Genomic DNA, 12,537 nt, shown 5'->3' on the forward strand with positions numbered 1-12,537 from the left:
ATCTCTGTGTGCATTCGAACTCCACGGTCCCTGGCAGGGGTCACCATGGGAGCCGGGCCACCTCTGGGAGGGAACAGGAATGTGGGGTGCCCACTCAGAGGCCAGGGGTACTTTGCTGGGTCGGGTGGGAGACTGTTCCTTGGGGGATGGACCTGGAAGTCATTGCAACAGTGTATTTGAGGAGGCGAGCGGACTGAACACTCACTGGGATACAGCTCTGTATACAGGAGTTTCAGCATCTGCTGAAACTTCTACCTTCTCCATTCTTGAGAATGGAGGCCAACAGGTCTATCTTCATAATCACCGCCAAGTCCTGGAAGCGCTTAGGTCTCAGTGGAAACAAAATATCAGTAAGATGATTCAAGTGAAGGATGGGTGAATGGGTAGACGAATGGACATGCAGACAGAAACATGGGTTGACATGGGAATAAACCTCCCTTGATGGTTAGGAGGAGTTGTGAACTTTCTACCATGTCCCTGCCAAGTTCCCTTTCTTTCAAAATCATCCTGACCCTTGCATTTGCAAGTGACAAAAACCTGTTTGTCCAGGCAAGCTTACCCCAGCATGCAAACCTGACTGCACCAGCCTCTCGTCCGCCTAATGTGGATTAAGTCCGCACACAACATACTCCGAGGGCATCCTGCAGTGTGTGCTTTTGGCTCCTTCAGAAGAAATGCTCAGTTTAACCAGCCAATGAGAACAGGTAAGTACACTCTGAGAAGCGAGGGAGGCAGAAGCCCCGCCAGCGCACAGGAAGGGCCTGGTGACAGCAGCACCCCAGGTCCCCAGGGCCGCCGGTTTTCTGCTGGGCTGACAAATGGCCACCTCTCTGCCTCCCTGCTGCTCCCACCCAGCTGTCACCCAACTCACCTGTCCACTCCTCTCCTCTCTCTCTCACTAGGTAACTCTTCCATCTGTGTCATCACACTGCCTGTTACTTCTCTATCCATCCTACATGCCATCGGCTCAAAAGAGAGGCCTGGGTGAGCAGTGACTGTCCTCCTGGGCCCCACACCTGGACCATCTCCCTATTTGCTGCCTGTGGGTTCAGTCAACTGTGCTGGTTGCACAGGGTCCCAGGGAACCACCAAGGCAACATCCCAGCACAAAGCCCCTATCAAGTGCACTCCTTTTGTGGTGACCAAGGGCACGGCACAGCTGCTCTCTCTAGAGGGCCACCTCTAACACTTGCAAATGCCTTCCTTTAAAGTGGTTTTGGGACAACCAACCAACCAAGACTTCACTTCTGCAATCGTTTCTCCAGACAGTTCCTCCTAATGTCTAGGCTGCCTGTGAGGAGGGCCACGTGACACCAGTTTACTTCAACTTTCTACGTCAAAATGTGATCCAGAATGTTTAGCATTCAAATAGAAACACTTCAAATGACAAAGAGTTATTACCTTTAGAATGAACATTTTTAAAAAAAGTTGAACCTGAAGGATCAGACTTGTTCTGTTATTCCAAATACTTGGCTCAAATGCTGAAAATTACTACAAACTGATACTGGCTCAGAGGGAGAAAACATTCTAACTAGAGCTCTTTGCAATAAAGCAGGTTGCCTGTTGCTGGTATTAATCAAGAAGAGGCAGGATATCCATCTGTCTATGATGCCAGCTAAAATAATCCCATGTAATGATTACAATCTGTTTTCAATCCTTTACACTAATACAAATTTGAATTCTCAGTTCAGATGGTAAGCGTTGTTAGAACAGACTCTAAAACCCTTCTAGCTCGGAGTCTATACCCTCTGGCACATCTGTCCTGGTACTCCCACATTTAATCCCAGTCTATTCTCAAAGGAACTTTACATGTCAACTTTGATTTAAAAATACCACTTTGGGGACTTTGGGTTAAATATAGTGAATGTTCTAAACACACACATTTGGGTGCCTGGGTGGCTCAGTCGGGGGTAAGCATTTTCTGCTCAGGTCATGATCCCAGAGTCCTAGGATCAAGCCCAGCATCAGCGCCCTGCTCAGCGGGGAGACTGCTTCTCCCTCTCCCTCTGCCTGCCGCTCCCCCTGCTTGTGCTCTCTCTCACTCACTCTCTCCCTTAAATAAATAGATGAAATCTTTAAAAAATAAATAAACAAACACAAACATTTATCTCTGCTTCTTTCCCAACCCCATGCAAAAGGCTACAAAGGATTAAAAAAGGAATAAACAAACAAAAATAAATCAAAAGGAATAAACCCACAAAGGCAGAGACAACCAAAGAGATCCCAGCCAATGAGATCATGAAAATTTCGGAAGCTGGACAAATGTTAACTAACTTCAATGTCTGCTTTTCTCCTCCACTAATAGCCCACAAAGGGGTAGATGAGAGGAGGTGATAGCAACCAGCCACTCAGCTCTCCAGAATACACCCTCTTCCCAAATCTTGGAACCGGATGCAATGGACTTCCTGGATGTGGTAGCACTGAAGAGTTAAAATTCTGGGTGTACGTAGAAGGGCAGGAATCCCAGACCCCTTCCGTGAATGTAGTTCTTGTTCGGTTAAATCCGTTTTCTTGCTATTTACTCTCTGTGCCCCCTCCTTGTTCTTCCTCTCCTGCCATCTTTTGGGTTAGTCAAGTATTTTGAGTATTTCATTTTATCTTCACTAATGGCTGCTTAGCCTCCTCTTAGCTTATTATCTCAGTGGCTGTTCTGGGGAATTATATATGCATCCTTTAAATTCATCATAGTCTATACTCATGTTACACCATCTCATGCATAATATAAGAACCTTACAAGAGTGTAATTCCATTTCCACCCCCTTCAACCTCTGTGCTATTCTTACAAATATTTTCTTTCTACCTGTTATTCAGTAATCTTTGTACATTGGTTCTTTCAACCAAGTTCCCTGATATTTTCTTTCTTCGTTTGGGAGGGAAAAAAGACAATGACATAGATGGTTACTGGAAGGTAAACTATTTAGAACCAGTAAAAGCTAAAAACTGAAAGAGAATGTGAACTTGGTGTCAGCTTTGCATAAATGAAGTAACATTATTTGTAGCTCATTCGTCTTTCTGACTTTTCCACTGGGACCTTGTTCAGAACGTTAAAGGAGCCACATCTCCTAACCAGAACAGAACATTTTGTACAGCAAAACAAGAGAGAAATTTGAAACTAAAAAGTGATTTCATCATAAGGTTCAGATTTGGAAAATAACTTTGACACCTACTAACATTGAGTGGTTTCAAAATTTAGTCTCAAATATTCTCTATTTTCAAAGGCAAAGAATGAGAACAGAGAACCTTTTAAGTAATTATCAAATAAATCAAAAGCATCAAAACTTGGCTCTGAGCTTTCCAAGATTTGACAGATAGAGGTTATAAAATTATTTAAATTTTAATTATATGGAAATTAACCTCAATTACTCTGCTGTGCTAAATAGGAAGGAAAGGAGTTTTTTTTAATTGGATATATTCTATCAATCTGATACTTGTGACTGGCCTGATGCAATGTGTGGGACCAGGCTTCACCTGTCAATGGGAAGGCCTTTCCCAAATTTTAAAATATAAGGGTCAAAAAGGTCCCCACAAGAGGAGTTTTCCAGAAGAGCAAGATATTATTTCATTCTCCTTTTAATGTGAATGTGTATGTATCTCTCAAGATATGAAATTCAGGTCTTTTTTTATGTAAAATTACTGTGCATACCTACTTAGGTTAATTTTATTATAAATGATAAATGCATGATACTTTAGAAATTTGTTTACTTGAGTTTTCTCTCAAGTTTTATAGAATCTACTGTGCCCTCAACAAGAAATCCAATAATACCGGGCGCCTGGGTGGCTCAGTTGGTTAAAGCGACTGCCTTCGGCTCAGGTCATGATCCTGGAGTCCCGGGATCGAGTCCCACATCGGGCTCCCTGCTCGGCGGGGAGTCTGCTTCTCCCTCTGACCCCCTTCCCCCTCGTGCTTTCTGTCTCTCATTCTCTCTCTCTCTGAAATAAATAAATAAAATCTTTAAAAAAAAAAAAAAAAAAAGAAATCCAATAATACCTGAATTTTATACCAACTTTTTTCTAATATATTTCAACTTTTAGTGAAATTATTTTTCACAAATTGAGAACAGACTGATAGCCAATGAAACACAAAAGGATTCTTAAAAATACATAAAAATAGAGAAGAGGCGAAAGATGGCGGAGGCACAGGAGACCTAAATTTCATCTGGTCTCAGGAATTCAGCTAGACAGGGATCAAACCATTCTGAACACCTACGAACTCAACAGAAGATCGAAGAAAAGATTAGCAGCAACTCTCTGAACAGAAAAGTGACCACTTTCTGGAAGGTAGGACGTGCAGAGAAGCGAATCCCAGGCGATATTTGGGAAGATAGACGGCGGGGAGAGGGAGGTTCCGTCAGCCACTACCGGCAAGTGATAGAGCCCCAGAGCACAAAATCAGAACTTTTAGAAGTCTGCTCCGCTGAGGGACGTTGCTCCAGTGGCTAAGCAGCGGGGTGGAACCCTCGCTGGGACAGTGTGGTCTCAGGACACTTGGGGCCACACAGAAAGACCGGGGGTGCCTGAGTGTGGCAGAGCTCCCAGGTATCGGAGCAGGGAAGCCGGCTTCAAAGATGGAGCAGAGGAGTGGGCTCTTAGCTCGGGGTTGCCATAAACTGTGATCTGCGGCACAGTCGGGCCACTGCTCTTCCATTAGGGACCCAACAAGCAGCAGATCCAGGGAGACTCCCCTCCCTCCCCGGGGAGGAGTAGCGTGGGAGCGCACTGCAGGGATCTGCTGGGTTTGGAGACTCCAAACGGGGTCATGTGCCAGAAATAGAAACACATGGTCACCGGCCAGGTGAGCACAGAGTGCAGCTGGAGACTGGAGAGACAGGAGTGATTGACTGCTCTTCTCTGGGGGCTCACTGAGGAGTGGGGCCTCGAGTTCTCGGCTCCTCCGGGGCAGAGATTGGGAAGCCACCATTTCACTCTAGTCCTCCAAAGCTGTACCAAAAGCTTGCAGGAAACAAAAGCTCCGAGAGCAACCCTGAGCAGACTACATGGCCCGGAAAGGCAAGGGTGGGGCAATTCCGCCTCCAGCGGACATTTGGGAACCATGGCAACAGGCCCCTCCCCCAGAAGATCAGCAAGAACAGCCAGCCAAGACCAAGTTTACCGATCAATGAGAACAGCAGAACTCCAGCGCTAGAGAAATACTACACATAGAATTCATGGTTTTTTTCCCCGATTCTTTAGTCTTTCAAAGTTAATTTTTTAATTTTTTAATTTTTCTTTTTCCTGTTTTCAACTAACATCTTATCAATCCCTTCTTTAAAAATTTTTTATTTTTCATTTTTAGAGTCATATTCTATCCCTCCATAGTAGTTAACCTTATTTTTGATATATATGTAAGTTGTACTCTCTTTAAAATTTTGGGATACAGTTGCATGTAACAGACCAAAATATACCTAAATCTCTAGTGTATGGCTTTGTTCTAATCTCCTGCCTGATCACATTCTTTTTTTTTTTAATTTCTCTTCTTTCTTTCTTCAACCAAGTTCTAATCAATTCCTTTTATGAAATCTTTTATAATTTTAATCTTTAGTCATATTCCATCCCTTCATATTTACCCTTATTTTTGTATATATATGTTTTTCTTTAAAATTTTGGGAAGCACTTTCTTCTAACAGACCAAAGTATGCCCAAAATCTAGTGTGGCACTGATCTATGCACCAGCCTGATCCTATTTGATCATATTCTTTTTTTTTTTAACTTTTTCTTTTTCTTTTTTTTTTCCTTCTTTCTTTCTTTCCCTTTCTTTTCCCCCGGTTTCAGGTTTCTTCTGATTTGTTTAGTGTATATTTTTCTGGGGTCATTGTTACCCTGTTAGCATTTTATTCTCTCACTCATCTTTTCTCCTCTGGACAAAATGACAAGATGGAAACACGCACCTCAAAAAAAAAAAGAACAAGAGGCAGTACCGACTGCCAGGAAGTAATCAATACAGACATTAGTAAGATGTCGGAACTAGAGCTCAGAATGAGGACTATAAAGATACTAACTGGGCTTGAAAAAAGCATGGAAGATACTAGAGAAACCTTTTCTGGAGAACTAAAGAACTAAAATCTAACCAAGTCAAAATCAAAAAGGTTATTAATGAGGTACAGTCAAAAATGGAGGCTCTAACTGCTAGGACAAATGAGGCAGAAGAGAGAATCAGTGATATAGAAGACCAAATGATGGAAAATAAAGAAGCTGAGGAAAAAGAAAAAAACTACTGGATCACGTGGGCAGAATTCAAGACATAAGTGATACCATAAGACAACACAGTATTAGCATAATTGGGATCCCAGAAGAAGAAGAAAGAGAGAGAGGGGCAGAAAGTATATTGGAGCAAATTACAGCAGAGAACTTCCCTAATTTGGGGAAGGAAACAGGCATCAAAATCTGGGAGGCACAGTGAACCCCACCTCAAAATCAATAAAAATAGGTCAACACCCTGACATCAAATAGTAAAACTTGCAAGTCTCAGAGACAAAGAGAAAATCCTAACAGCAGCTCGGGACAAGAGGTCTGTAACCTATAATGGTAGAAACATTAGATGGGCAACAGACCTATCCACAGAGACCTGGCAGGCCAGAAAGGACTGGCATGATAACTTCAGAGCACTAAACGAGAAAAATATGCAGTCAAGAATACTGTATCCAGCTAGGCTGTCATTGAAAATAGGAGAGATAAAAAGCTTCCAGGACAAACAAAAACTAAAGGAATTTGCAAAAACAAAACCAGCCCTATGAGAAATATTGAAAGGGGTACTCTAAGCAAAGAGAGAGCTTAAAAGTAACATAGACCAGAAAGGAACACAGACAATATACAGTAACAGCCACCTTACAGGCAATACAATGGCACTAAATTCCTAATAAGTTACCCTGAATGTAAATGGGCTAAATGCCCCAATCAAAACACACAGGCTATCAGATTGGATAAAAAAAAACAAGACCCATCAATACGCTGTCTGCAAGAGGCTCACTTTAGACCCAAAGACACCTCCAGATTGAAAGTGAGTGGGTGGAAAACCATTTACCATGCTAATGGACACCAAAAGAAAGCTGGGGTGGCAATCCTTATATTAGACAAATTAGATTTTAAACCAAAGACTGTAATAAGAGATGAGGAAGGACACTATATCCTACTTAAAGGGTCTATCCAACAAGAAGATCTAACAATTGTAAATATCTATGCCCCTAACATGGAAGCAGCCAATTATATAAGGCAATTAATAACAAAAGCAAAGAAACACATCGACAACAATACAACTGTACTGGGGACATTAACACCCCCCTCACTGAAATGGACAGATCATCTAAGCAAAAGATCAACAAGAAAATAGACTTTAAATGACATACTGGACCAAATGGACTTCACAGACATATTCAGAACATTCCATCCCAAAGCAACAGGTAACACATTCTTCTCCAGTGCCCATGGAACATTTCCAGAATAGATCACATCCTAGGTCACAAATCAGGTCTCAACTGGTACCAAAAGATTGGGATCATTCCCTGCATATTTTTGGAACACAGTGCTTTGAAGCCAGAACTCACACAAGAGGAAAGTTGGAAAGAACTCAAATACATGGAGGCTAAAGAGCATCCTACTAAAGAATGAATGGGTCAACCAGGAAATTAAAGAAGAATTTAAAAAATTCATGGAAACCAATGAAAATGAAAACAACTGTTCAAAATCTTTGGAATGCAGCAAAGGAAGTCCTAAGAGGAAAGTATATAGCAATACAAGCCTTTCTCAAGAAACAAGAAAGGTCTCAAATACCCAACCTAACCGTACATCTAAAGGAGCTGGAGAAAGAACAGCAAATAAAGCCTAAAACCAGCAGGAGAAGAGAAATAATAAAGATCACAGCAGAAATCAATGAAATAGAAACCAAAAGAACAGCAGAACAGATCAACAAAACCAGGAGCTGGTTCTTTGAAAGAATTAATAAGATTGATAAACCCCTGGCCAGACTTATCCAAAAGAAAAGAGAAATGACCCAAATCAATAAAGTCATGAATGAAAGAGGAGCGATCACAACCAACACCAAAGAAATACAAACAATTATAAGAAACATATTATGAGCAACTATATGCCAGCAAACTAGATAATCTGGAAGAAATGGTTGCATTCCTAGAGATGTATCAACTACAAAACTGAACCAGGAAGCAATAGAAAAACTGAACAGACCTATAACCACTAAGGAAATTGAAGCAGTAATCAAAAATCTCCCAACAAGCAAGAGCCCAGGGCCAGATGGCCTCCCAGGGGAATTCTACCAAACATTTAAAGAAGAATTAATACCTACTCTTCTGAAACTGTTCCAAAAAACAGAAATGGAAGGAAAACTTCCAAATTCATTTTATGAGGCCAGCATTACCTTGATCCCAAAACCAAAGACCCCATCAAAAAGAATTACAGAGCAATATCCCTGATGAATATAGATGCAAAAATTCTCACCAAAATACTAGCCAATAGGCTCCAACAGTACATTAAAAGGATTATTCACCATGACCAAGTAAGATTTATTCATGGGCTGCAAGGTTGGTTCAAAATCCACAAATCAATCAGTGTGATACATTATTAAAAGAAAGAACAAGAACCATACGATCCTCTCAATAGATGCAGAAAATGCATTTGAAAAAGTACAGCATCCTTTCTTGATCAAAATTCTTCAGAGTATAAGGATAGAGGGTACATACTTCAATATAATAAAAACCATCTATGAAAAACCCACAGCAAATATCATTCTCAATTTTCCCCATTGGAAAAACTGAGAGCTTTCCCCCTAAGGTCAGGAACATGGCAGGGATGTCCACTATCACCACTGCTATTCAACATAGTAAGAGAAGTCCTAGCCACAGCAGTCAGACAACAAAAAGAAATAAAAGGCATCCGAATCAGCAAAGAGGAAGTCAAACTCTCACTTTCTGCAGATGATATGATACTTTATGTGGAAAACCCAATAGACTCCACCCCAAAACTGCTAGAACTCACACAGGAATTCAGTAAAGTGGCAGGATATAAAATCAATGCACAGAAATCAGTGGCATTCCTATACACCAACAATACAGAAGAGAAATTAAGGATTCGATCCCATTTACAATTGCACCCAAAACCATAAGATACCTAGGAATAAATCTAACCAAAGAGGCAAAGGATCTGTACTCAGAAAACTATAAAATACTCATGAAAGAAACTGAGGAAGACACAAAGAAATGGAAAAACGTTCCAAGCTCACAGACTGGAAGAATAAATATTGTGAAGATGTCCATGCTACCTAGAGCAGTCTACACATTTAATGCAATCCCTATCAAAATACCACCCACTTTTTTCAAAGAAATGGAACAAATAACCCTAAAATTTGTATGGAACCAGAAAAGACCCCAAATAGCCAGAGGAATGTTGAAAAAGAAAAGCCGGTGGCATCACAATTCCGGCTCTATTACAAAGCTGTCATCATCAAGACAGTATGGTACTGGCACGAAACACATAGATCAATGGAACAGAATAGAGAGTTCAGAAATGGACCCTCAACTCTATGGTCAACTAATCTTTGACAAAGCAGGAAAGAATATCCAGTGGAAAAAAGACAGTCTCTTCAACAAATGGTGTTGGGAAAATTGGACAGCCACATGCAGAAGAATGAAACTGGACCATTTCCTTACACCACACACAAAAATAGACTCCAAATAGTTGAAAGATCTGAATGTGAGACAGGAGTCCAACAAAATCCTAGAGGAGAACACAGGCAGCAATATCTTTGACCTCAGCTGCAGCAACTTCTTCCTAGAAACATTGCCAAAGGCAAAGGAAACAGGGGCAAAAATGAAGTACTGGGACTTCATCAAGATAAAAGCTTTTGCACAGCAAAGGAAACAGTCAACAAAACCGAAAGACAACTGACGGAATGGGAGAAGATATTTGCAAATGACATATCAGATACAGGGCTAGTAGCCAAAATCTATAAAGAACTTATCAAACTCAACACCCAAAGAACAAATAATGCATTCAAGAAATGGGCAGAAGACATGAACAGAGGGCGCCTGGGTGGCTCAGATGGTTAAGCGTCTGCCTTCGGCTCAGGTCATGATCCCAAGGTCCTGGGATTGAGTCCCGCATCAGGCTCCCTGCTCCTTGGGAGCCTGCTTCTCCCTCTGCCTCTCTCTCTCTCTCGCTGTCTCTCATGAATAAAAAAAAAAAAAAAAAAAAAAAAAAGACATGAACAGACATTTTTCCAAAGAAGACATCCAAATGGCCAACACACACATGAAAAAGTGCTCAACATTGCTTGGCATCAGAGAAATCAAAATCAAAATCAAAATCAATGAGATACCACCTCACACCAGTCAGAATGGCTAAAATTAACAAGTCAGGAAACGACAGATGTTGGTGAGGATGCGGAGAAAGGGGAACCCTCCTACACTGTTGGTGGGAATGCAAGCAGATGCAGCCACTCTGGAAAACAGTATGGAGGTTCCTCAAACAGTTGAAAATAGAGCTACCCTATGACCCAGCAATTGCACTACTGGGTATTTACCCCGAAGATACAAATGTAGTGATCCGAAGGGGTACGTATACCCCGATGTTTATAGCAGCAATGTCCACAATAGCCGAACTGTGGAAAGAGTTTATAGCAGGATTGTCCCACAAAAGTCGAACTGTGGAAACCGGCAAGATGTCCATCAATAGAAGAATGGATAAAGAAGATGTGGTATATATATATATATATATATACACACACAATGAAATATTATGCAGCCATCAAAAAAAATGAAATCTTGCCATTTGCAATGACGTGGATGGAACTACAGGGTATTATGCTAAGCAAAATAAGTCATCAGAGAAAGACATGTATCATATGATCTCACTGGTATGAGGAATTCTTAATCTCAGGAAACAAACTGAGTGGTGGGTGTAGGAGGGATGGGGTGGCTGGGTGATAGACACTGGGGAGAGTATGTGCTATGGTGAGCACTGTGAATTGTGTAAGACTGATGAATCACAGACCTGTACCTCTGAAACAAATAATACGTATGTTAAAAAAGAAAAAAAAAAGATAGTAGGAAGGGAAAAATGAAGGGGGGGGAATCAGAGGGGGAGACGAACCTGAGAGACTATGGACTCTTAGAAACAAACTGAGGGTTCTAGAGGGGAGAGGGATGGGGAGAGGGGTTAGCCTGGTGATGGGTATTAAAGAGGGCTCGTATTGAATGGAGCACTGGGTGTTATAGGCAAACAATGAACCATGGAACACTACATCAAAAACTAATGATGAAATGTATGGTGATTAACATAACAATAAAATAAGATTTAGAAATACATATAAATAAGTACAGCAAAACTGATGAAATTTTTCAATCTTGTAGTTGATGACATTGTATAAATTGTGTTTATTTAGCTGGATTAACAAATTTTGTAATCATTGTGCTCTTTGTTTAGGCTATTTTTAAAGATGTTTTAAAATGCTTAATGAAACTGGTTCTACTAAATGTATGCCTGATGAGATTTATAAGCATTAACTACTATCTGTTTGTCAAATTTATAAGTCTACTCTGTCAGGTGTTTGCAGTTTAGTTGAACATACAATTGGTATTAAAATTTTAGGCGGATTTAGTCATTGAATGTTAAAAGCATTAAGCAAAGAAAATAATTGTCTTTGTAATTCTTAGAAATAAGTTCTATAAGCTGAATGAAAAGATTTGAAGGAGAAAAAGGTACCTAGAGATAATTTTAATTTACAGGATAATAATTAAAATACGAGGACATGGGAGTACTGCTTCCCATGTCCAAAAGCATTCCTTGGGAATTAAAGCATTAACAATTTCCATCAGAATGTCATTCGAATCCACTTTAGAATTTATGCAAAATGAAACTAAAATCAGAATGTATGACATCGAACAATGTGCTCTTAAGAAATTCAGAAAACTGCACTCTCAACTTGAAATTGCATATCTCAGATAATCTAATAACCTTACAGACCATTACATTAACATGAAAACTGATCCTCTGCCAATGCAGAATCTGTAATTACCACAGAGAAAAGTTCTGTCTCTTGTTTTTCTATGTTTTGGGAAGTAAAAATATCTAGGTCTAAGCAATTTAGAAAACTTTCAGTCAAGAAAAAATTGGCTCGGGGCACCTGGGCGGCTCAGTTAGTTAAGCGTCTGCCTTCGGCTCAGGTCATGATTTCATGGTCCTGGGATTGAGCCCTGCATCGGGCTCCCTGCTCAACAGGGAGTCTGCTTCTTCTTCCTCTCCCTCTGCCCCTCTCCTCCTGTTCATGTTCTCTCTCTCTCTCTCACATAAATGAATAAAATGTTTAAGAGAGAGAGAGAGGGAGGGAGGGAGGAAGGAAGGGAGGGAGGAAGGGGGAGAGAGAAAGAAAGGAAGGAAGGGAGAGCGAGCGAGAGAGAAAGAAAGACAGAAAGAAAGAAAGAAAGAGAAAGAAGAAAGAGAAAAAGAAGAAAAGAAAGAAAGAAAGGAAGGAAGGAAGGAAGGAAGGAAGAAAGAAAGAAGAAAGAAAGAAAGGAAGAAAGAAAGAAAGAAAAA

Source organism: Callorhinus ursinus, unplaced genomic scaffold (assembly GCF_003265705.2).
Source record: "Callorhinus ursinus isolate GAN/ISIS: 27379988/994484 unplaced genomic scaffold, GSC_fseal_2.0 scaffold5, whole genome shotgun sequence".
NCBI lineage: Eukaryota > Metazoa > Chordata > Mammalia > Carnivora > Otariidae > Callorhinus > Callorhinus ursinus.